This window comes from Canis aureus, chromosome 9, assembly GCF_053574225.1.
Source record: "Canis aureus isolate CA01 chromosome 9, VMU_Caureus_v.1.0, whole genome shotgun sequence".
NCBI classification, from domain to species: Eukaryota; Metazoa; Chordata; class Mammalia; order Carnivora; family Canidae; genus Canis; species Canis aureus.
Window position 1 is genome coordinate 62,775,969 of NC_135619.1, and position 25,334 is coordinate 62,801,302.

The following is a 25,334-nucleotide window of genomic DNA, read 5'->3' on the forward strand; positions in this document are numbered from 1 at the left end:
CCAGTGTGGATGGCCAATTTCATGATGCCCAGAAGTGGCATCCTCATAGTTATAACTTGGTCTTCACACTCATTTGTTCAATGACACATTCCATCTATTCCATCTTCAACACATCTTTAAGGTTACTTACTATCTGTATTTAACACACTCAAATTCTGCATGTGCTTCACAAACTATTTGTTTGCCCGTTATCCATCCCAAACATGTCCTATCAATTTGCCCGAATCTCATCAGCTACCAGCTTCCTTGTTATGTCTTGCACTTCTTGTGAGTTGTATTCATCCCATTTGTTGTCTTGCCTTTTATAGAAAGACTGAATATTCTCAATATAGAAAGTACATTATAGGAAAAATTAAATAGGAATAATGTATGAGATTAAGAGGTAGTACCATTAATTGCATTAGACCTCGTGATCCAACATGATTGATGTAAACAGAGAGAAAATCCTATTCCACAGAAGACCATGTGGCTCATCAACTTTTCACCATGGTTCCATCACCATGTCTCTACATCAGGACAAAATTAAACATTTCATAAGGTAAAATGAGACAAGCATGCTAGGATTATAATGCAGTTTTAAACTAAAAGGAAACATACAAACTTTATGCACAGGCTTTATCCAAGGTAACTTGAAGATTTGATAGTTACTGAAAATATTTCAGTTATATTTTTTAAATTAACCACCCACTAATCTCTTCTACTGGGGCCATTCATAGGTGCTTTTCTTATAGGTAATGACTTTTCCTGGGGATAAGCATGGCGAACACCTGTAAAGGATGCCTTCTGTGAAATCTGGTGGGGAAGGGCACTGAGGGAGAGAACCATTTTTACCTTTTATTATTTCTTACCAATATTCTCTTTGCTTTGCCTTCATCAAATTCTCAAGAGCTATAGCATTTCTTGGTAACAGGGGTAAAAGAGTAGGTAATTAAATGCAAGTCAGCCCCGCCCCCCAGCTTGCAGTTAATGTGTTTCTGATTTCAGAAGACAACAGTAGCGGCCTAAATATCCCCCACGTCTGATGCCATGCCTCATCTTTAACAGAAATATGTACAAGACATAAAAGGAGAGGAAGATTTGGGGGTGGTCCTTGACTTCACTGATTGAAAGACTCTTCCCTCAAGTCGGTATTTCTTTTTTTTAATAAATTTATTTTTTTATTGGTGTTCAATTTGTCAACATATAGAATAACACCCAGTGCTCATCCCGTCAAGTGCCCACCAGTGCCCGTCACCCAGTCACCCCCCCACACCTCCCCTTCCACCACCCCTAGTTCGTTTCCCAGAGTTAGGAGTCTTTCACGTTCTGGCTCCCTTTCTGATATCAAGTCGGTATTTCAAATTGGCTAAGCCCTGGCTACGGTTGGGGACAGGAGGTATAACCCAAAGCCATGGGTCACAGCAAGAACTGGAAAAGGCAAAGTGTCTACCTTTCTTAGGGGAAGTGGAAGATGGGCTATGGAGAGGAGAAAATGGGAAAGAACAGCTCTCTAATGCCAGGATAGAGACGCCCAGGGATCTGAGTACCACAATGTGAAGGCACTGGTCTGTAATCACACAATTCAACTGATAACTGTCTATTAGTACTGTCATCATAAAATATTTTATTCTGATGCCATTTTAAGGATTCTAAGACTCGCTCTCTATACTCCATCCCCCTCCATAGTTCACATGTCACATGGGCTTGGTGATACCTATTTATCGCTCATCCAGTTCTTCATTCATACATGCATGCACACATTCACCAACAACTTATTATGTGTCGGACGCTTAGGTGACGAGCCCACGAGCTTTATTATCACTCTGCAACAGGCGCTATACTAGACACTGGCAATAAACAATGAACAAAACTGTCTTTGAGAAGTTAATTGATTAGCATCTGCTCTATACAGTTCCAGACAAAATCCCTGGGGCCTCTTCATTTAAAAATGTCTGATTCTGGTTTATCACCTTTATTGCCTTGTATCTATGAATGGAGGAGAGGTAAATGTGAAACCACTCGGAGCTCACAGGCCACCCAGAAAGAAGGGATGGGCCAGAGAGGGTCGTTGGACCATAATTTGTTGACCCTTGGCTTATTAATAAAAGTAGAAAGAGAAAGCAAACTGGAAAATAAATGCTCCAGAGCAGAAATCGTGCGTACATGCTGATACACCACGACTAGTTTGGCCACATTGTTTGCAGACAAAGGGGGAAAAAAAGTTGTGATTTGGGGGTTTAGTTTATCACAGAAGAACTTGTGGCTAGGAGCATCATTTTTAGCCACTGTGCAGGTCACACGTTGTATGAGAAAAAAAAAAATGGGACAATGTAGAAATGAGTCATTTAATGTCAGGGTTTTTTTTACCTGTACCACAACCAGGCACATTTCACTTAATAGCCTGCCTGAAGAATGGCTCCTGTGAAGGTGACTGTCACCCAAAATTAACCTTTGGAAATGGTTTGATTTAAAATTCTTCCTCCTCTCTGACATGACAGTATTTCTGAAAGGATTGTTTTGAATCCATGCTTTGGGTGTGGAAACATGCACATCTCTGAATAACATGCAATTATTGCCGTGCCTTTACTTGGGAGTTTTGGCCATCATCTACTGGCTTCCCCATATGAAAAATAGGTCTCCTCCTTCCTTCTTCACTCAGCAACACCTTGCACACCTTCCACCCCTCTCTCCTTTTGCTCAACATGTCGCGTCGATACCTATCAAATCATGTGCTACTTCATCAGTGAGACGTGTAACAAACCTTAACTTTTTTTTTCTTTTCAGAAACAAAAATTGTGCTTTTCTCCTGCAGTGAAATTGTTCACAGCCCTTCATTTCTGTGTTCTCACCAGCAATTCAAACTCAAATTGTCCGGCAGAGTCCTAAGGCCCCTGAATAGCACTTGCACCAGATATCCCATTAGTTTTGTCTGATGGAAGAGCCTCTCTCAGAGCCTTCAGACCTGCCCCAGCCAGCTTGAGGGGGGGCCCCCTCAGGGAGATGCACACTGTTTATGCTGGGTATTTTACACACTTTGCTGCCATGTTGCATCTCCCACTCCAGGGCTGCCTGCATGTTAGAGGAACAAGAGCTGGCAAACACAAACCTTGACCTTTCAGAGCTTTGCAGAATACATGTGGGTTCTCACGTTCGCTCAGTCAACTCACACAGTCATTCAGTTGAGGCTGTGGCCATGCCTACCATGCACGGGCTGCATTCTTCTAACTATCCCATGTCAGGCATGTGCCTCCGAAGTCACCCACGAAGGGGAATAGAAAATTGGAGGAATGTGTATGGTGTTGTTTAGAGCCAGGCCTGGAAACGGTTTACATTACCTCTGCTCACTTCCCCATGGCCAGAACTCAGTCACAGGAATCCCCCACTTATGACAATAAGGGGGATTAGGGCAGGTAGCCTGCCTGTTGTTCCAGGAAGAAGAAATGGTATGGAAGATGTCTAGCGTTATGTCTGGCCAGCTGATCACCAAACCATTTTATTGTTCTTCCAATATGTGTACAAAAGGCCACAAAGCAGTAATCTCCACTGGTTCTGACCCTCTTTGGTCTGACAACTATGAAGTAAAAACAAAAACCACCGTTTGCATAAACACCCAAATAAAAGGGTAGCTTTGAGACAAAAAGCACCCAAAAAGTTGAAGAACAGTAGACCTCAGACAATCACTGCCCTGGAGAAGTTCAGAAATCCTGTGGGCACCTGGAAACCCCAACCCCTGGGAGCAGGGCAACGTCCTGAATGGGCCCCTATTCTACCTCTAGAAGGAACTCCTTCAGCTGTGCTCTGATGCCCTTTTCTCTGCTTTCTGAAAGATTCTCCTTTTTATTCTCCTTGGTCACATCTGACCAGAGTGCTGGCAAGCATGTCCCTTCAGGAAGAAAGTGTACAGGGCCTCTGAAGCCTCTTTATCTGGTTGCGGAAGTTGAGCTGCTGGGATTGTTTCCATTTTCAAACCGTTCAAGATTTTTCAGGGATGGGGGCAGAGGGTGTGAATCAAATTCATGGTTTCTTTGGCAATACAGTTCCCTCAGAAGCCTATTTCTGGGGTATTTGCTTTTGATCAGATTCATAGGCAATGAGTGTACCCAAAGTTCTTTCCTAAACATAGTTGTGCCTTCTAGATAGACAACCCATTCATTGCCTCCTCCTCTCTGCCTGATTTTCCCCCCAGGTCAACAACCACCACACTGAGTTTGGTTATCATGTGGGGATGTGGCCATCATGCCCAAGACACTTTATCGAGAAGTTTTACTGTAAGTTTATGTCTCTTCCCTTTTGTGCTTTACAAGAAGACGATTTTGGGGACCCAAATTTCTGTATCCCCTCTTATTCCCTTTGATTTCTCCTTTAACACTAGCCAATTATTCCCAAAGACTATATTACTCATGATACCTTGCCAAATGAATCTCAGTGGCTGACTCCCCCAAACACTTTCTTTGCGACCAGCTCTCCTTGGGCTGCTAGCTCTGACATCCCAGCAAGTGATAGGTTTTATCAAATGTTTGCTGCCACATAACTTGGCTCCCCATTTCTTAATTTCTGGCATTAGTTCTTTTGCTAATCACCAAGCCATGAACCAAATGCCACATAGTTTTAACTTTCTGTGACATCAGTACCCACTTTCTATGAGAGTGAGAATGCAACACTAGTTGCTACAAAGACAAACTCTAAATCTCCATGACTCAACTTAATAATTCTTTATTTCTTGCTCATGTCACAGTCCAATGCAAATCAGGTGGCTCTTTACCTCATAGAGAGCCATCTGGAACACAAGGCCTCAAAGTGACCACAGAAGGAAAAGAAAGAACAGAAGGTCGTTCTGGTATTTTTTTATTTATTTATTTATTTATTTATTTATTTATTTATTTATTTTACATTTGTTTTTATTTAAGTTCGATTTGCAAACACATAGTATAACCCCCAGTGCTCATCCCATCAAGTGACCATTCACTGCCCATCACCCAGTTACCCTATCCTGAACCCACCTCCCCTTCTTTTTTTTAATAATAAATTTATTTTTTATTGGTGTTCAATTTGCCAATTTGCCAACATACAGAATAACACCCAGTGCTCATCCCGTCAAGTGCCCCCCCTCAGTGCCCATCACCCATTGACCCCCACCCCCCGCCCTCCTCCCCTTCCACCACCCCTAGTTCGTTTCCCAGAGTTAGGACTCTTTATGTTCTGTCTCCCTTTCTGATATTTCATTCTGGTATTTTTATATCCAGACCTGCTGGGCCTAGACCTGATTTTGGGGTGGGGACGTTACATCACTTCTTCCCATGTTGCATTGGCCAGAATTCAATCATAGGGCTCCCATATAACTACAAGGGATGCTGGGATATGTAATCTTCCTATGTGCTGGGAAGAGGGCACACATAGCACTGTTTCCCACACAATGTGTCCTCTGATTTCTTGGTGCTTTGCCTCCACCCCTCCCACGTTAAGAAGGGCTATATAGAGAGGTAAAATTTTGAGGACCTTACATGTCTGAAAATTTATTTATTCTTGTCTCACATTCATAAATAGAATGTCTGGGTACAAAATTTTTTATTGGAAATTTTTATTTCCTTCAGAATTTTGTAGCTATTTCTCCAGTATGTTCTAGCTTCCAGTGTTCCTGTTCCTTTTGAGAAGGATCTGGTCATTGTGATTCATTTGCATGGGATGTGCTTTTCATTGGAGTGGGGAGGGGCTTGTTATTATCTCTCTCAGTGTCTCTCTCTCCCCTCTCTCTTTCTGTGTGTGTGTGTGTGTGTGTGTGTGTGTGTGTGTGTGTGTGTCTCCCTAGAAATTTGTAGAATTTTCTCCTTGGTTCTCCAGTGATTTCAGATAAATTACACATGGGTTGCTCAGCATGGATCTAATATTCATATTTCTGGACACTGAGCATTTCAGTCTGAAAACTCATGTCTTTCCATTTGGGGAACTTTTATTGACATTATTTAGTGGATTATATTCTATCACTCTATTATTGTCCTTTTTGAATGCCTATATTCAGATATTAGACCATCTGAGCTAGTTTTATTATTTTATTTTCTCTCCTAATTTTCATATTCTTGCCATTTTGTTCTACTCTTTGAAGCAATTTTTCAATGTTCTCTTCTGGCCCTTTATGGATTTTCTTTTTTAGCATCAAGTTTTTAATTTTCAGAAACCTTCCCATATTCTCAGAATACTATTTTATGGCAGCCTGTTCTTCATGCATGAGTGCTAGATCTTTTCTGAAAACTTTCTTTGAGGCTATTACTCATTTGAAGTTTTTTTCACACACAGTTTCCTCCAGAATGCTTTTATTTTATTGCTTTTATCATTACAAGTCTTCAGACTTCTGCTAATTGTTGTGTGCCTATTCCCATAGACTAGAAGCTCTGTGCCGATTAAGGGGGCATATTTACTGTGAAGATCCCACTGAATTTTCCAGATATCTTCCAATTTTCTGCTTGGATGCCAGTATTCCTAAACAGAATGGACAAAGATGGCTGGAAGTAGAAGTGCGGTCTCTGTTTCCACAGACATATTTTGGTTAAACCTCTGAATTTTCAATTTGGTACCCTGCCTTCAATTATGTCTGGCTGTTCCTGGTCCACAGACTCTTTTATCCCCTTTACAAATAATAAATTTAGTTTCTTTCCTGGGTGAGGGAAGAGTGATTACCCCAAAAGTATGGAAGAGCGAGAATCTAGGAATCTCATCACTTCTTAAACAGCATTCAACCCTTCTTTTTTATGGGAAATGCACACTTCCAGAGGTCCCTGAACTACCACCCTCCTCCCAATTTAAGAGTTTTTTGAGGACTTTTGTAGTTAAACCAGTCTCTTTCTCTACTGGTGTCTGATCAGTCAGTTACTGCTTATCTCTTTTGTTTTCCAGTTTCAGAAATCTTGTTACTCTGGGTGAGTTAACTGAGCAGAGCCCCTTCCATCCCAAGGAGGCAAAGATGCTTTGAAGCAAGAGGTATGCCCACCCAGGGTCTTTACCATTCCCCTTTGAGATCACACTCTTGGTATATGGAACCCCCACATTCCCTTTCCAAGTAGTCTACAGGACATGCGTAGGGCCTGCCAGAGTTTCTTCCTCAGTCAGTCCAGCAGGCTGAACTTCAAATGTGTATACCCTACCTCTAAGGGGTGATCAAGAAGGACTCCATGCAAGGACTGAGAATGGTGCAGGACGTGTGTTGCCATGCTCATGCCTGTGCATGTGCACCACTGCCTCTTCCCAAAGCCAGTTACAGCTTTGACAAAAGTAAAATGAATTTTTACTTGCACTATCTGCAGTTATTTGGTACTAATACGCACATATATGTTCAATGTTGTCATTATGAGAGTGCATTTGTCAAGGCCAGAGGATAAACTCTAACAGTTTGTTAGCTTGATTTATAACTTTTAAATATTTAAATATATGGTATAGCCCTCCATGTTCTTTCTTAGGAGCTCTGCATATATTAGAGGCGGCATATTCCCCATATTTACAGATTTATGCCCTTAAATGTCACATGACTAAGTTTCTAAAGCTGTTTCAGGAGGGACCAACATTAGACATGTATGTCCAATCCACCATCTTGAACAAAAACTGTACCCCTATTTGCTTCCCTACTTCAGACATTTCCCTGGTGCCTGATGCTCCCACATCGACTATAGCTCCTCCCCTCTGCTTTTGGAGATTTCTTTTTTTGTCCTTCTCAGCATCACTGCTGCTCACTGAGGTATGACCTAAGAAAGAGGTTCATAGGGAATATTTATTCTTGTCCTTCTGTACAAGAATTCTTCTACAGTTTTTCCCCTTACACATATTTTCCCCTCAGGTCAATTCAATTTCTTATGAAGCTTTTGAGGTCTTTTAATTTATTTACACTGTATCTTATCATCCCACCTCATTCATCCTTGAGTCCCATAAAACGTTCAGCATAATTCCTAGCTCAGAGTAGAAACCTAATGAATATTTGTTCAGTGGCATTGCACTGAATTAATTGTAAGCTCTTAAAATCTATGCCAAAGAGTGTTATTTTGAGATGCCACTAAATGCCTTCTCTTTGCAGACAGAAAACAGGTAACACTGTAACCAGACTATTTAAAGCATGATTATATTTATGTGTTTCCTGCCAAAGAAGTGGTTAATTGTACTGATTGGTTATTTCATAACTGTACAGGATGGCCTCAAAAGTATCTAATCCAAAGACCTAAAGTTCTGTCTCTCCACGGACTTATGATTCCCGGCAATAAAGACCATCCCAATAGAAAAATTTCTGAAGTTCTCCAAACATTTCCTTCTGTATGTATCCCTGCATACCACTACTCTGATGGAAGTGACATCAAGGCATACTGTCTACCTCAGGCATGGGCTAGTGGGAACGAAGAAGCCTAGCATAATGAAAATGAAAAGAACTGAGTGATTGTAGGAGTCAAGAGACCTCTAACAAGAGATGAGAAGCCACAGCCAGCAGCTAAGACAGTCCTCAGAAGGACATAATGAATCCAGGGAATATTTTAACTAGCTATAAATCCTGTTGGGAAGAAGCTCCCAGAGAGCATGACAATTGGCATTTGGAAAGCCAACAGTACAGTGAATCCAGGTGGTCTATTATTTAAAGTGGACTATCCCAGTGAGTGTCTGAGGACATGCCAGTCAAGTGTCTGGCCTCTCAGAACAAAAATATCTAAGAAAATTGTCAGCTGACCAAGCAAGCTTCAGAGTAGGGGCAAGATTTTGATTCCAACAAAGAGATGTGGGGAGTTCATCATGAATCCAGGTTGGCAGCTATCTTCAATGACCCCTGGTTTCTTGGCCATCTCTGCTCAAAAGATCTCACTAAGGCCATGTGTTTTGACTTCCCCCTCATTGTTAAAAACAAAAGTAATAGCCCTAAGTCCCTGCCTTTGAAAGTAAGGGAATTGTATTAAATTAGGCCAAACAAGGGTCACTTTTTGTAGGAACTTTCATAATCAATTGAAGTCAAATCTAGGGATCAGTTGGCCAACCCAGCCTCTTACAACCAAGGTTGAGTTTTCTGCAGAGTAAGGAAAAAACAGCTGAATCCTCAGTCAAGAAACTCCAATTACAAAAAAATTAAGTTTTTATCCTATGGTTCCTATAAACCCAGAGACTTCCCATCAAGATGCCCAATGACCTTCATCCACTGTCTTTACTAGGCACACATTGCTGTGGTTCCTCCAATTGCTAACTTTTTCTGCTTTGGGAATCCAGGAGCAAATTTCCCATGCTTTTTCCATACCACCAAAAAAAAAGTTTAATTCAACTTAAGAGTAATTTAAAATATTGTGTTAATAATACTGAGAAATCTGACTAGGTCCAGAAGGAAAAAAATGAACAAAAGTCAGATTTTAGGGGTTGAGTTTGAAATTAAGGAAAAGATCCTTTAAACTAGAAGTTGGGTATTAGGAGCTGGCCTCTTCCAAAACAAAAGCCAACAGAAGCACAGCTTCCAAAAAGGCTCTAATGTCCTCTGTGTAATAGCGCCCTCTGGCTTTAAATTACTTGGCAATAAAAAAAAAAATTATTTGGCCATGTATTGGGCTTTGAGCCTTGGGCTTTGTTCAAAGTCCATGGCTGAGCTGGAAAGAGAACCCAGGATCCCTCACATCTGAAACCCTGACCATCTGTTTCTCTTGTATCTGCTTCTGCAAAGAGGAAATATGAATCAAGCAATGCTTTGTCATCTGTGGAAGAAACAACTCCAGTAAGTGCTTGGGGACCTTTGCAATGCCTCACTAGTCTCTGGAAAATATGCTCTTGAGACTTTAACATATAGCCCCCAGCATACACCAAAGAAAATGGTCTTCAGGTTGAGATATGGTCAACTAGAACAAGTTGTAGGAAAGGAAGAGACCCATCCAAGACCATTAGCATAAATGGTTATTGATCTGTCATTCATAGACGAAGCCGTTGAGGCTTCCTTATTTCTTGTTTGTGCTTAATTCTAAGACTCCTAAAGGAACCTCTAAGAAGAAAGAAAATGCTTTCGAGCAAATGAGACAAAATCTTGCCTATGTTTGACTCTTCATATGAATACAGATAATAAAAGAGTTTTCTACATTCTTCTCAGGGGTTTTAAGTGAAAGATGTCAGAAAAATTCCCAAAGGCATCATTGGCTTATGGCTTTCCATAAGAACTCAATTTGACCTTTTTAACTCTTCAAAGTTAGTCCTTTCTGTAGAGAAACTAGGCTCAGCAAGAATTATATTATTCATCCCAATAGGAAGGAAGGAAACCATGTAGGTCCATGGAGTGGGGCTAAAACTATCTTGGGGAAAAAATCCAGCCAGAGCCCAAAGAGTCTTCTCCTGGCTTTGGAAAAGACAGAATGGTCTGGGATGGATCTTCCCCATGGTAATTTTTCCTTGGATAACATTATGCTTTTGTTGCCCTCAGGTGACTTCTTGCCTTCCCTTCAATATCCAGTGTGGAGATAAACATTTTGTTCCTGAAACTAACACTATCTTGGTAGATCTTTAGAATAAAGCCAATGTTACTCAGAAAACTAAGATTTTCATGAGGCTTGTACACGGTTTGACTGGGTACAATATAATCAAAAAACAGTTTTTTTTTCTCCTGCCAATGCTTGGGGCAGATTCTATCATTCTCAAGTCAATTTCAGCCATTAAACAACAGCCCTGTCTTCAGGAATTAATACACCCGGTCCAGACCATTCTAAATCAAAACTTTAACCTGATCCAATTAATACTTCTTTCTCCACCAAGCTGAGGTTTGATTTCAGGTTTGAGAATCAGCATCTTGGGAAGTGGTTATTATCTGGCTTTCTCTGTTTGCAATACTTCCTATTCCACCTCACTCAGCCCAATGCCTGTTTCTGGGTTCTCCAGGTACAAGAGGGATGAAAGGGAAAAGGTAAAAAAAAAAAAAAAATTACTTAATTGGTGCTGTTTTCAGTGCTCTCCTGGCTCTTAAAGTGCCTCCATCATATAAATACTGGTTTTATTTTATGGGCAACAGTTATGGCCATGTTGAAGACCACCCAGGAGAACAGCTTGTGACACCATCCCCACAACCCAAACAGTTATTCCCCTGGGTGAGCTCCCATGACCCCTGCCCCATCAGCTCCTGCCCTGGCAGTATTGCCTCTGAGGTCCCCTTACCACTACAGATAGCCTCCTTAGACATCCATCCTTTTAAGACAGCTTGAGCCTGGATCCTTTTACACATTTGCCTGATGCCTTGGGGATGCACTCTTATCCCTTAAAAACTACAAATATAGCCTACTCAGCCACCGAACTTGGCCTTCTCGACCCTAGTGCTGTGAGCTGCCCCAGCCAACTCCTCACCTTTAGACTTCTTCAGGACAGGTGTCAAGCTTTCTAGAGAACTCTGTGCTCCTATAGGAAAGCTAATGAGTTTCTGATCCCTGGCTGGCATTCAGCCAGGAAATGTGACATGGTCCCCCCTTCTAGCAGACAACACCAAAGTCTGTGCAAAGTTCTGGTGGTTTTATGGGACCCTCCTTCATTTGGCTAAAGAATGAGAGAAATACCCTCTCCTCTCCTCTTTTCCATTCTCCAAGGAGAAAACCCATAGCAGCTTTACCCCTACAAATTCCCTTCAAAATAGTTCATTCAATAAATACCAATCTTCCAACTTATAAGAAAGAATTTGGATAATGGGTGCAGATGTTCAAAGGACAGTCTTGTTTCTCTTGGTAAATTCTGAATAAATGTGGAGTTATTTATTTCACCCACTGCCCCCAAACTTTAAGGCTTTAGTTGAAATTCCTGTACAGAGAGAAAATCTCTTTTCATAGGCCTTTTACACAGATTCCACCTCTTGGTGAATGAGGTAGGTCTACCTCTACCAAGATAAAAAAAAAAAAGTCACAAGATGAGGTGACAGGGTGAGGTGTCTGCTTCAAACACTCACCTCCCCATCTCACCTCCCATCTACTAGACTTATCTTGGGCTAATGCCAAGGGGTCCTTAGCACTGACCCTCTGCTCAGAGTCATGAGTCCAGCCCCAGCCCTATGTACTTTGACCTCTCTACAGGAGGGTGACTATCTTTTCCCCAAAGGAACACCAACCAAATTTTCAAGAGGCTTTCAGACAACTGTATGAGTCTTCAAGCCTTTACTTCCATAAAGCACCATATTAATGAAAACTGGCTACATACATGAAAAAAAAAAATGAAAATCTGTAACCAGTAGCATATGTTAGCTCATTAAACATGAAATTTTTCTTCTAACCCCAAAGAACATCATCAGAAGTAGTCAACCTAAGACATACCAAAAGGTAAGCGATAAAAGGGAACTTAATGAATAGCATCCACTCTCAGTTACCCCCTTGTGATTTATTGAGAGGAAAACATTCATTTCATCCAGGCTCAGTTTAGAGGTGGCTCACCTACCCCTTGTGTTGGTGTGACATCAAGGAATAAAATCTGGGGAGATATCACTGCCCAAAAGAGAAGTAGATGGTTAATCTACTCCAGGAAAAAGCCACATAGTGCATCCTAAAGCCAAACACAGATTGTTTCCAGAAATTCTATTACATTATCTATGGGTAACATGGTGAATCTAATAGGAAAAACCCAAATATGCACATGCTTGAATTTTCTCACACATCAGGCTATTGAAAGTAGACTAACAATGATACTTCATAACCACAACATAAGGCAAGTCCCATCTTCTCTTTTCCTAGTCCCGCATAGACAAAACATATGAATCACAAACTGGGGTCCATTCTGAACACTCAGACAAGTAATGGGGGCCATGAGAAGGATGTGATGAGCAGGAGGGAGACAGCTGAGCCTCAGTCTGGGCCTAAGGGTGACATATTCCAGCTTGAGCCAGCTCCCTAGTATTGTTATCAGAAAGGAGGACCAGCTGAGATGGCAGGACACTCAGGCTGTGCCTACCACCACCCAGTGCCTCCAAGGAGGGCAGCTCCACCCTGACTGACTAGTGACCACTTGATGCAAGCCATTCACATTCCAGCTCCATTCATTGGCTCACCTGGGCACTCTCCTGGCCTCACTGTTCCCCAGCTCTGGAAACTTGGCCTGGTCTCCCTTTCCAGGCCACTCTTGGTTCCCTGTGTTTCATGTGTCAATGTGCTTTACACATATGGACCTTTTAAGAAAGGTTTTTAAATACTCAAATTTATGGTGCCCAGTTTGGCTGGTCCAGTCAATTCCCCCCTCAACATCCTATCCTGCTCTCATTGAGTGCTATCAGAACTGGGACTGTTCCCATCTGAGAGTGTCACCTCTGACCCATCCACATCCTTTAAGATGCTATTCCTTCCACAATTCTGTTCTTAGCTAAGTGGAGCTGATGTCCAAAATATTTAACAACTGGTACTTGATATGGGCACCAACCAATCAGAACGGATTCCAACGGTAAACAATCAGTGTGGAAGTGCTGGTGGCACTTACTGAGAAGGACAAAGAAACGCAGGCCTCATTTGGGGACTAATGGCTTTCCTTCTGCTATTAGCTCTGGTGTTCTTCAAGAGCCCTGTGACATTTTACAATTAAAGCCAGCTTGATCCATCTCATCATTTATGAAGGTAAGAGCCTTGTCTGTGGAAACCAGGAGTCATACCTACATTTTTTGTTTTCTGGATTTTATGGTTGTTGGGAATTTTTTTTCTTTTTTTAACATTTAGGTAACATCTCCCCACAAATAAACATCTCCATACATGAAAATTTCAACAAGTGAATTTTTCAGAAACAATTTCCCTTCCACAGGAGAAGCCCTTCCATGAACTGCTAGGAAGTTCCAAGGAAACTCATTACTCTGAGCTGGGGCTTCTTCTCCATTCAGGGGCTCAGAAAGAATGAAAATAGCCCTCACAAAGTGTCCTTTACCACCCCAGTGAGATTGTGCCAGCTGTTTTATTCCTCTCCAAATAAGACAGACCGACTGGCATCCACGAGAGAAACCACATTAAATAAAGATTCTCAAATATAAATTCTATTTTAGCAGGTGAAGTCATGATTAAGACACTAGCCATTTCCTGGAACTAAAAGCCCACCCAGAGGTGCTTGGGAGCCCAAAGTATCCTCAACACCAGCTGGCAATTAATCTCCAGGGAAAGCTCTTCTTCAAGTGTCTCTGTTACAGGCTAAATATACCTTAAATACAATTTTAAATATAGATGTCCTATCTATTCCTCACATTCCCTGGGGCTGCCAGCGTAAGACAGGGATCAATCCAGCGGCCCTTGGCATTACAGGATGTCCATAGAGAAAGCTTTATACCAATACTAATACTAACCATATTAGTTCATCAGTATCACACATCTGCTGAACTGGTCTGCACTCTGCATATTCAAAGAAAAAAAACACTAATTTCTCTTCCCTCAAAATAAAATTAATGAATTTCTTGAGTATTTTTTCTTACTATTGAATTGGAATCACAAAATGTGTTTTAAAACAGAGCTGCTGCAAAACAGCAATTATAAACCTCCCTGTTTTTCGCCATAATGTTTTACCACTTTTGAAGTTTGGGACTGAAATATTTATATAAATATATATTCAGCCTATGTAATCAAATAACCCAAAAGACCATGGTCTGCCAGTGGAAAGAAATTTATCCCTAGAGCTTATCAGAGCCCAAGAGCCTTTCTTGTTTAATTCAGCGTTTTGTGGGCATCTCTGCCATGTAGGGCCAATATCGTCTGAAAGGAAAGATTTGGGGTCAATTAAAGAATAAGGATAAAAGAACAATCATATGACAGAAGTATTGGACATGGTTTTGATTTCTTTAAAAATGCTCAACTGCATAACCTGTGGCCTGTAGGGAAATGACTGCAAGAAAACAGGAATGAAGCGAACCACCACAGGAGTCTCCAAACATGAAGAGAAATACTGTTGCATATCAGTTACATCTGAACCAATAGGCCAAATGTTTTTAGACTTCATGAACCAACAAGTTGTCTGTGCCTCAATGCTTAGAAAACATATCCATGGTTTTAAAAGAAGTGCTCTGGCCCTGAGTTTTAAATCTCACCCAAAAGGCAGTTATTATTCTTAAAATTCTCTTCCCTGGAAGTTACTCATGTAGGCCAGGTATATAATATTGTGCCAGGAATATCACTATCTCCCTCTAGAAAAGATTTAACTTTGGCTTTGAGACATACCACTGATGAAGCTATAAGCAAGAACACAGTGTGAATCAAGACAGATTTGGCCAAGCTGGGGTCCAGAACCACATGCTCCCAAGAGGGACGCGAGTATAGAGGCAGATCAAAGAGCATTTAGGACCAGAAACTGGAATTCAAAGATTTAGTTCTCTTAAGCCAAGGCTCTGGATCTAGGTCTCAGGCCACTGCCAGACTGCCACATGCATAAGGTACAGGTAGTAAAGAACTCCCTGAATGAGGTGGGTCTATGGGAATCTAGATTAAAAGGTACAGAGTTGTAGATTCAAAGATAGCCTCCTGGCTTCTGTCTCTCCAGGACGCATCCTGAGAAGGGTGCAGCAAGGGTCAGGGACATCCTGGGGTCAGATGGACAGAGGGTTTGCCCCCTATGCAAGTTTAATGGGATGAACCCTGACAAGTCTTCCTTCTGTCCCTGCTTGACTTTGTCATCAGTCTCTACAACAGCATAAAGCATGCATTTGTACATGTATTGTTTTTAGACGGCCCAATTCTCAACCAGAAAACCTCATAGCTTCACAGAACATTAGCGTAACGAATCTCTTAGTGCATCCAGACCCTCACACCAGTTCCCCATTTTCCCCAACACAGACGGGTCTATCCAAGGCCAGTACCTCACAGCCTAGACTAGCTCCAGACCAAGGCTGACCTGAGGAAAGAAATGGTTGAATCATTTCAGTCCTCCCCTCTTGCCCTTCTGACTTCACCCATCTGGCAGGGCTTAGCTTTAGATTTCTTGCCTCTCAAGTGACAGGGGAGTGGTGCCTATCCATGGTGGCAAGGTACAGCCCTGTGCCTGGGACCACTCTAGCTGACATCTCAACCTCCAAGCCCCAGGACTGTTTCCTGAGCTCCCACACATCCCCTCAGGGCATTTCAATTGTCCATTCTAATACCAGAGCAATCAGGGTTCTTGCAGAGTGGGGTTCCCAAACCCAGATCTGTGTGCCCTACATCATAAAACTGGGTTTCTGCCTTATACTCTGTATTCCAAGGTCCCTTTCTGGTTCTCCAGTCTGATTCTCTAGATTGGCTGTTCTGATTTTCCAGTCCCCCAACTGACAGAAGCCCTAGCCCTAAACACAGTCAAGTCAGGATCGTAGGACCCGGCAGTGGGCTCCCTCTGCTGGAAAGTGGATCTCCACGCCATTCTCCTAGCATGCTCTGTTGGGCCAGATCCAGATCTAGAGCAGAAACCTCCTCTTTTGGATGCTTTTCCTGACTGTCCCCACCCCAGCAAGGCGAAGGGCTTTGCCCTAAGGTTGAAGAGCTCCCATGTAGTTTGTCTCTAGGATAGTGTGTTTGTATTCCATTGTAATTCTGCTTCAACTTGAGTGCCATCTCTAGTAGACCTCCTTATAGGCAGGGATAACATTTCAACCATTTCTATACAACTTCAGTGCAAATACAGTGCCTAGCACAGAGAAGAAACAAAATACATGTCAATTGAAAGAACTTTGGATGGATGAATGAGCTGTTTTATCGATTAATAGCCAGCCTACCTGTACTTCTCTATACACCCTGATATTCCATGACCTAGATCCACCTTCATGATGAGAGTTTGCTGGGCCTCTGAGGAAAGCTCTGCCCACCTAGCTGAACCTCAGCTGTGGGGATCTGTTGCTGAGCTTAGAACTCCAGAAACTATCCCACCCTACTGGTGATGTTGGTGATAAGATGTCCAGCACAACCCCAGCCCTTCTGACCACTCCCTACTTCGATCATGTTTCATAGAAAGCCAGTTGTCCAGTGGCACTAATTCTGACGTGTAACATAGCACCCTTTGAAGTGATGGTCTAAACTTGTGCCATTTTTGGAGTGGCATTGACACATGTCTCCTTAAATAATATTCCAATGGTAATGACTCATGTTTCGCAAGCAACAAAGTTCACAGCCTATGAAAAAGAAAAGAGGAAGAACAAGGAAGGGCATTTTATAATTTATCCAAACAGTAAGTACCAAAAATCTTTTAAAGTTCTTAATCACTGAACACCAACAACATATAGAGAACTTGCATTTAACCGTGAGTGTAAACAGGTTTTGGAGTATTGTGTGTAGTTTGTCCCAGTACCTTATGAGAGTAAACAGGGAACTGAGTTCAGGAGAGTCTATTTCACAGGGAGGAGATCTGGAGGGGCACCAGGACCAGGGCATGGGACTCCACAATGCTGGACTTTCCAGAACAGTCCTGATTTCAAATATTCCGTCCCGTTGTACAGCCAAACAATATTTCAACACTTTCTCATCCAAACTGCATCTCCTGGACCATCTCTTACACATGAGAGTCCCTGTGTCCTGATTTGAGGGGTGGAAAAAAATGGAACCCATTGATAGTTCCCAGTAGAGATAGCCTCTAACTTGGGCCTTTTATAGCTGTATCTGTACTCTCTGTGTAAAGTCCTTCATTAGATAGATCAGAGGGGAGCTTCTCAAGCTTCTCTGAGAATCCTCAGAGAGTCTATATAGATAACACCCACTCCCTGGCAGGAGTGAGAAGAGTATTAAAGCAGAAGGCTCTGAGAGCATCCTCACCAGCAGAAGGTGGGCAGAGCGTATATGCAATGGCACAGGGTTTGTCTGATGGGGCAAGAAACTGGAAGAGATTCCAGGCATTGGAAAACTGCAGTCACTGACATCTCAAATGGAGTTTCCCTATAGGATCATAAAAAGCCTCTTTTTGATAAATTGGGATCAAATTATTTCTTTGAGGGGGGGAAGAGATCAAATTATTTCAAGTGTGAAGTACTAAACTGTCTAACTGAATGTATCCATAGAGTTCCTGAATTGGTTCCTCCCGACACCCAGGACACTGTAGGAGGTGATCCTCTTACTGACCGCTCACCAAAGTCCTTACTCTTGGCATTATCTGGTTATCATAGTCCATCTTTCCTAGTCATGAATTTGGTACATTTATTGTCCTGGGTCTAAGTGTTGTAACATTTTTGGAGGTATTCCTCTCAGCTTTGTCTTCCCTAACTCATGCAGCAGCCCAGGGCCAGGTAAGAGGTAATTCTTCTTCAATCCATTTTATCAGAGTTTCCCTTGCTGGTGCATTCATACCAGGCACTACTACCCAGGATTCTCCAATTCCCTTCATCATGCGGCTAGTACATCTCCATCTCTAGCATCCAATAGGTATTTCAGATGTGAGTAGCTGTTAAAGACATCCAGCCAAACATTGTCCTACACCACAGTTGCAGTGGGCAGATGGCATGTTTTCTGGGGGAATAAATAGGCTCTTGATACATGCCCCAAAAAGAACAAAACCAGTTTTCCATGAATGGGAAGCTCACAGTGCACAGCGTTCCTCCTCTCTGAACATCCCCTAAGACATAAGTTCAATAACATCAATGTTCCTGGCATCACTTTGGTACCTAGCCAATACCTTAAAGGAGGATTTCAACACAACCTCTGGTGTGCAAAAAAAAAAAAAAAAAAAGTAAAAGGCAATGACTCTCAAATCAGTATCCATGGGTTGGCATCAAGGGAACCATAAACATACTGAAATTGTATGCAATGTTTTTCCTTCTTTCTGAAAAGAAAAAAAAAACTATTTTCATCAATGTTCATAGAGATCCCAAGGGATGTTAAATTCTACTACTATAAGGGAGATTTCAGAGTCACCCTCTAGTTTTCCATAGAAAATGTAAAATACACCATTTTCTTGTGCCAAAATTGGAAAAATCACTGGCAGGAGCCGTTTAAGATAACCAAGAACATAACCCCATAGCCTTCCAGTTCTGTCAACCTCCCCCCCCTTCACAGGCAATTGCCCCATCTTCCCCTGGGTACCTCTGTGGCTGACTTATCCAGCTCCTGCTCACTGCCCACACATTTTGATGACCCTGCTTGGGGTCCCAGGGTTCATCACTGGAGAACCATCTGTCCCCATGGACACCATGGCCAGCTTTGGTACCTACTTCTATCAGGAAAGGCACAGACCAGAAGAGCTGTTTCTTGGTATCTCCATTTTCCACCTCCAGTACACTTTTTCATCAGGGAATCTAGGAAATTTCTATTGAATGCCACTAGGAGGGATTCAAAAGTTGGGAAAGGGGTGTCTCCCTTGTCCCATTGATGTAACTAAATGTTCCTATATATTCCTTGGCAGATGCATGTAGAAGACTATTGCAAACAAGAGTATTCCACTAGTGATTCGTCATCCAGGACCACTCTTCTGCTTCATCCTATTAAGATCTGACTATGTATTTTCCCCCTTCTTCCTTTGGCTTCCTTTGGCTCTTGATTTCAGCCAAGTTCCAGATGAATCACCTTCTCTGGCTTAATGACATATTCAGTTCTTGCTTCACACGTTACCTCAGTTCTTGCCCTTGTTAAAAATACTCTAACTTTGGCCATGGAGAGCATCCCCCCCGCCCCCACTGTCCCGAGGTCTAACTAATAAACTCCCTCACTTTCCACCTCTCACATCCTCAGTCTGCCCATGAAAGTTTCTAGAAGAGTTATCATATTTATAAGTTTTTCAGATGCTTGGATTATTTCAGGGCAAAGAAGGGCATTTTGGCCATCACTTCAGGCAATAAATGTTCCCCCGTTTTGCTATTTGAAATTTCTGAAACCAAAGAAACTGAGTATTGTGCTGAAACAATTTTCTTTTTTCTCGATGGAAGATGAAGGCCTGGCCCTCATAGAGCAAATGTTCAGATGCTCCTTGCCATCTTGAGGAAAGCAATAACCAAGGAGGGCCTTCCCCTTCCCTTGCATTCTCCACATCCAGCAAGCTGGACCTCACCCTGACAATTGCTTCTTTTCCACTTGGCCTTAGTGGCTCAGGATGGCCTGCAGGACACCTATTGTGAGATATTTTCTGGACTTGCTGCTTTATCTTACAGGACTACTTCCTCCTGTGGAGCAAGAAGGATGCTGTAGCCCCTGGAACACTGTCCCTGGTCCGGATCTGCATATTCCCTTGAGGACCTCACGGTCTTTCTTTCCTTCTCGGAAACCATCCATGAACAGATCCATCTGGATGTGAGTTCCCTGATTAACTAGGGACTGTTGTTGGTAATTGGACAGGATGGACTTGGGTCCATCACAGGGCTCACCCATCTCATGGAGTGATGAGGTTGTTTCCCCAGGAAGGCAGATATCACATGATACCTGTCAGCACGCCCCAACTCTTTCCAGAAGGCATCCTGTCACCCAACTTCCCTTCTCTTTCTAGTCTCTTTGTTTCAGTTCTCTTTTGCTCCTTGCCCTCCCCATCTCTTCAATCAAAATCCAAGTACACACCCAGAAAGACTGAGAAGGAAAAGGGGTAATGCTTGGTGAGGAAAAGAGAGTAGAAGAGATGACACATTCTAACTCTTTATTCCACCACTGAAAACACTGGTCCTCTCCAGTGAGTAGCACACTCAACCACCAAGCTACCGGCCTCTGAGATTTTATAGAATGAAGGTGACAAAGATCTGTGTGAAACAAACCCTCAGACCTGATTATGTCTTCACCTTTGGATCATGGCAGTGCTCACCTTTCACTCAACAACAAAGTCATGCACCATCTACTTTCTACCTTTGTCAAGGAGGCAGAAAGGGAGGGAAGAATGAGCATCCAGAACTGCAGGACCTAAGGATGGTGTCTGGCTGTGCCAAGTCTGAGTCAATGCACTGCAGATTCTCCATTTTGGACTGGCACAGCCAGAGCATGACAACAACCACTGTCCCTTCCAGAGCTTTCACAAGCCCCATGGGCCTCCACATGTATTGAAACATAACTTCTAAAGTTATTTGAACCCAAACTTACACAAATATTAATTGATACAGCACTCTCCAGGTATCTGGCCTGTGCCTTAGAGCTCTGATTTTTCATGGGTGGGAAAGCTTGGGTCCCAAAAGCCAAGCGTTTCCTCAAAGGCAACAGAGCCCTTCTTCACCCAAAGACCACTCGAAACCCAAACAGCCTTCACTAGTCCATGCTAGTGGATGCTTTTGTTTATTCATCATAAACCTAAATAGCTGGTTTCTGAAGGAGAACACTGCAAGGAAAGTCTGTGCAAGGTGATTGAAACAGGAGTGTTTTATAAGAATTGGGGCTTTTAAGGGGGCCTGGAAAAGAATCAAGAGACAGGACACCAATGTCCTTAAAACAGTCTGTGAACCACCAGGAATTCAATCCTTGTAGTTATTTCTCAGGAAAGGAAACCATGTATATGGTTCAATGAACTGATAATCAACAAATACTGTGTGTGATACTTGCCACAGAGACAGGGGGCAGAATCTCTAGCTCAGCCCTGGGTTTGATTTTTAGCCATTTGTTCTGCAGGTAGAGTTGAGCAGACAAAAACCCTGTCCCCTTCCCATGGTTCTGTTTGTCAATGCTACTACACAAAAAGACAATCGGGCTCATTCTTGATGTTGGCCCCTCCAGGTCAATGCACGGTAGTCTTCAGGCAGGGATAATCATTGTCTCTACAAGCTAGACATCTTGCTAAACTAAACCAAATCCTGTTTGGGTGGCAAATTGAGCAGCCTGTTTACCCTGGAGGGGTAGGTAGGAAGAAGAGAGGGAGGGAGGAAGGTAGGAGGACCTGTCTTGCATGTGGTAGATTTCATAGATGATGAAATAGGAGGAAAAGTAAGGCTACTGCTACTGCAGAGGAAGGCTGGCCATAGATGCAGAAGTGGACCAGGCCATAAAGAAGAAAAACAAAGCCAAAACTCCTTGGCCCTTTGCTTTATTCCCCTTTACCCAAGGGGGAGTTCTCTGCTGCCGAGGCCCTGCCTTCAGGGAGAACATAGTTCATGTCAAAAGGCATCTCAATGCCTCATGGTGGATGGAATGTAGCTGGGGGTGCAGGAGGCAGTGTCAGGGTTGTGCAGCCTGAAGCCCGGAGAAGGAAGGAAACTCGTCATAGAAAGGGTCATAACTATCAAGGGGAGACCACTGTGTTTGAAAGCCCATTTTCCTGCTCATCAAGTACTCGCCCAAGGTTGTGTTGAACTCAGTCTTGAACCGTCAATTCCATGAAATTTCCCAAGCGGCCTATTCATTCAGTAGGTAGCACACTCAACCACCAAGCTACCGGCCTCTCCCCGGGGCAAAGGTAGTAAATCCCGCAGAAGACCTAACACAGGGAATTCGCAGGCTCCTCAGGTATGAGCAGAGCAGGGAGTTGGGTGCAGGCTCCTCCAGCCCCTATCCAACCTCCCCCTCTCTCTATCATACCCACGTTCCACATTGGGGGAAGGAAACAATTTCTATGGAAAACAATCAGAAGTTTCGACTGCTTCTGACTTCTGGGGAAGCCCCATGATCCCGCGGATGGTTTTTTCTACTGAAATATCCATTTGACTGACGGGCCCTTAGGATGTGAGACATGAGGCCACTGACTAAGCTGGTCTGGGTGGGTATGGATTAAGCCAAATAGAACTCAACTGCTTCGTTCAATAACACAAGCAGAGCCTTGGAGCTGTCTGCAGAGGCTGCAGTGAGGGGCCTGGGATCTCAGAAGAAATGGGGAGGCCGTGAGGTCAGCAGCAATGTGGGTGAGGCGAGGGGACCTAGGAAGAGAGGGGGCCTGTGAAAACATCCACACAGCCCAGGACGGCTAATGAATAACATCCAGTCGTAATGCCTGCTGTGCTAAAATCTCTCCCACTAACCCCAGGCCTTCCCTTCAGGTACACAGAGAAGTAGCAGCGTTTCATTCTGGGCTGACGGAGGGCAGGGCAAAAAAAACCCTAAAAAAGCAAAAGAAGGTGAAAGAATTAGGCCAGTTCAGGAAAAGGGAGAGAAGAAAGAACTAGAGAAACCCCAGGCTCACAGAAAACCCTTGGGTACGCTGGGGAAGGCCTGAGACCCTGGAATGGGGGCCCCAGCCTGGTGATTTAGTCACCAGAGGGAGAGCGACTGGCCCGGGAAGCAGGGGGACACAGGGCCTGAGTTACCAACCAGGGGACTCAGGAGTCTTACGGGGACCTTCTCACCTCCACGTCACCACATCTGCCCGGAGAGCAACCAGTTACACGCAGGCTTAGCCAGAGGCCTGGTCTGGAGGCTCCACTTCTCCTACCCCGAGTTCGCTTCCCAGGCGGGCACCAGCATCCCATCACACTCTCCTTCCCTCGGTTCAAGGTCACTCGTGGAGAAATGTTCCCTGTCCCCACTTCCTTCTGTCATTCTACCCGCCCGAAAACCAATGAGAACCAGAGCGGGGAACCCCTGAGGGCCCCCCTTCTGTGCAGCTTTCCTGTGTGTGGGGGGGGCAGTTGATTATAAAGACTTTCATTGCCTCGAGCACTGTATCTTCCCCCAGGCTTAGTAAATGGAGGAAATACAAAAGGAAATCCATCAATCATTCAATGAATGACTAATGACAACGTTCCCTCAGAGTTTGTGGGGCAATATTACACAAACAATCATCCATTCTCGTCGTTCTAATGCTCCATCCGAAATATTTGACAGGCTGCCTAGCGACTGCACAGGCTGTCTGAAGCTGAAAGCCACCAGGTCAAGGCCAACTTTTATTACTTTTTCCACAGGAAATATATACTACTTGTATTTCTGAAATCTTGATATATTTTTTTTTTCTTTACCAGGCCTACCCCCGCTGTATTCTGAATCAGTTCTGTCATCATTTCTAAATACTCCTGATCCATTGAGGCAGGATCAATCCCATGGGATTCAGGGCAGAAATATGATTGTAAGTGTTAGGAAAAACTGAAAGACCCATGTTGCTCTACGAAAACTCGGATTCTTTCTCCAGAATGTCCCTTGGCTTCCTCCAACCCCACAGCCCAACATGCTACTTTTACTTCCTTAGTCAGGACACAGAAGCAACATGAAAATGTGCAAAAAAACAAAAAAAAAAACAAAACAAAACAAAACCCACATACTTTCTGGTGCCAGGGAGTCTGGGACTTTGCCGCTTACCAGCGTGCTTACCTAAGGCAAGCCCATCTGTTTCTCTCTGAGCATCAGTTTCTGCATCTGTAAAATGGAAATAATTTTTCTACCTGGCAAAGTCCTTACAAGAATTAAAGTATACAATGCATGTCAGGGGGCATGGCTGAGTGTCAAGCAGAGAGGGGGCCCTCAGGGAAAGTGTCTTTCCACCTCTCTCCTTCTTTCCAGCTATCCAGACTGCTTCCCTTTATCCTTTGACATGAGGATCACTTCCTAATTTGGGGGAGATGGCGGTTAGGAATGAGCTTCGCATTTCTGTTTTCATCTCCAGAATGTCAAGTTCAACTCCATCCTCGGATACCAAGGTATGTAGAGGACTCCAGGCCTCCATCTAGCAAATGGGAAGTGTGGGCGTCAACCCTTCCCCAGCAAAATACTCCATACCCCGCAGGTGCCCCATGAGCTAGTCTAACAGCCCCGGAGCTCCCTGGCTTCAGACCACTGTGAAGCTTTGTCTCAGCTGAGCTAGATCAATACCCCCTCTTCTCCCGGAAGGAGAATGAGTTAACCAAAATACCGAATCCTTTCCTTATTCCTTTGGCAGTAGGCAGAGTGGGAGCACAGTTTTAGACCTTTGTGAAGGCCCGAGGAAGTTGAAGGGGTCATGGAAATCGGGAGAGTGAACCTGTTTGGGTCATCAGCCCATCACGCAGCGAGGGGCCCTGGTCTGGGTTCTTCTTGGGTAAACCTGTCACAGGTTAATGTCAGAAAGGAAACAAGCTGTGCGGAGACCTTATGTAAGTCAATTCCACAAGTACTGATTGAGCAACTGGGTTTTTCTTGGGAGCAGGTGGGTATAAAAATGAAACAAGGCCCTATCCTTGGGGAGTTCCTTCCTCGGCTCCGAGGAGGGACAAACACAAACAAATCATGATGACCATAAAACTATATGCATCAAGTAGCAGAAAACAGAATCAGAAAAGTCTTCCCTGTAGAAGAAATGTCTGAATTCATCCTCAAAGGGGGAGTGGGAGTAGAGGGGGGGATTTCTAGAGTCAGAAAATTCGGTGGGTCATTTCAAGCCAAAGGAAAACAAGTACAAAGTCCCAGCAGGTAAAAAACAGCAGTACGTATTTGGAACGTGTAAGAAATTTCTTCCCTAAGACTGAAGCCCGAGAACCGGGGCTACAGGCAGGGCCAAAGCCACATGGTGACTGTACCCAGGGGTGAAGAGTTGACCCATAGGTGATGGAGAACCACAGGGGAAAGAAGCAGGTGGAAGCACTGCTTGCAGTTTCAGCAACCTCGTGAAGAATGGGAACCTGCTGCTCTCTGGACAGT

General features: G+C 43.4%; 1 long non-coding RNA gene across 1 annotated transcript in view; it reads right to left on the reverse strand.

Annotated features, from left to right (window-relative positions):
• LOC144321009 (uncharacterized) overlaps positions 1 to 25,334 on the reverse strand; it is a 59,096-nt gene that overhangs the window by 24,947 nt on the left and 8,815 nt on the right. The window contains exon 2 of the long non-coding RNA XR_013386701.1: positions 24,033 to 24,077. This is a non-coding gene — a long non-coding RNA (uncharacterized LOC144321009). The remainder of the gene's footprint in view (positions 1 to 24,032; positions 24,078 to 25,334) is intronic.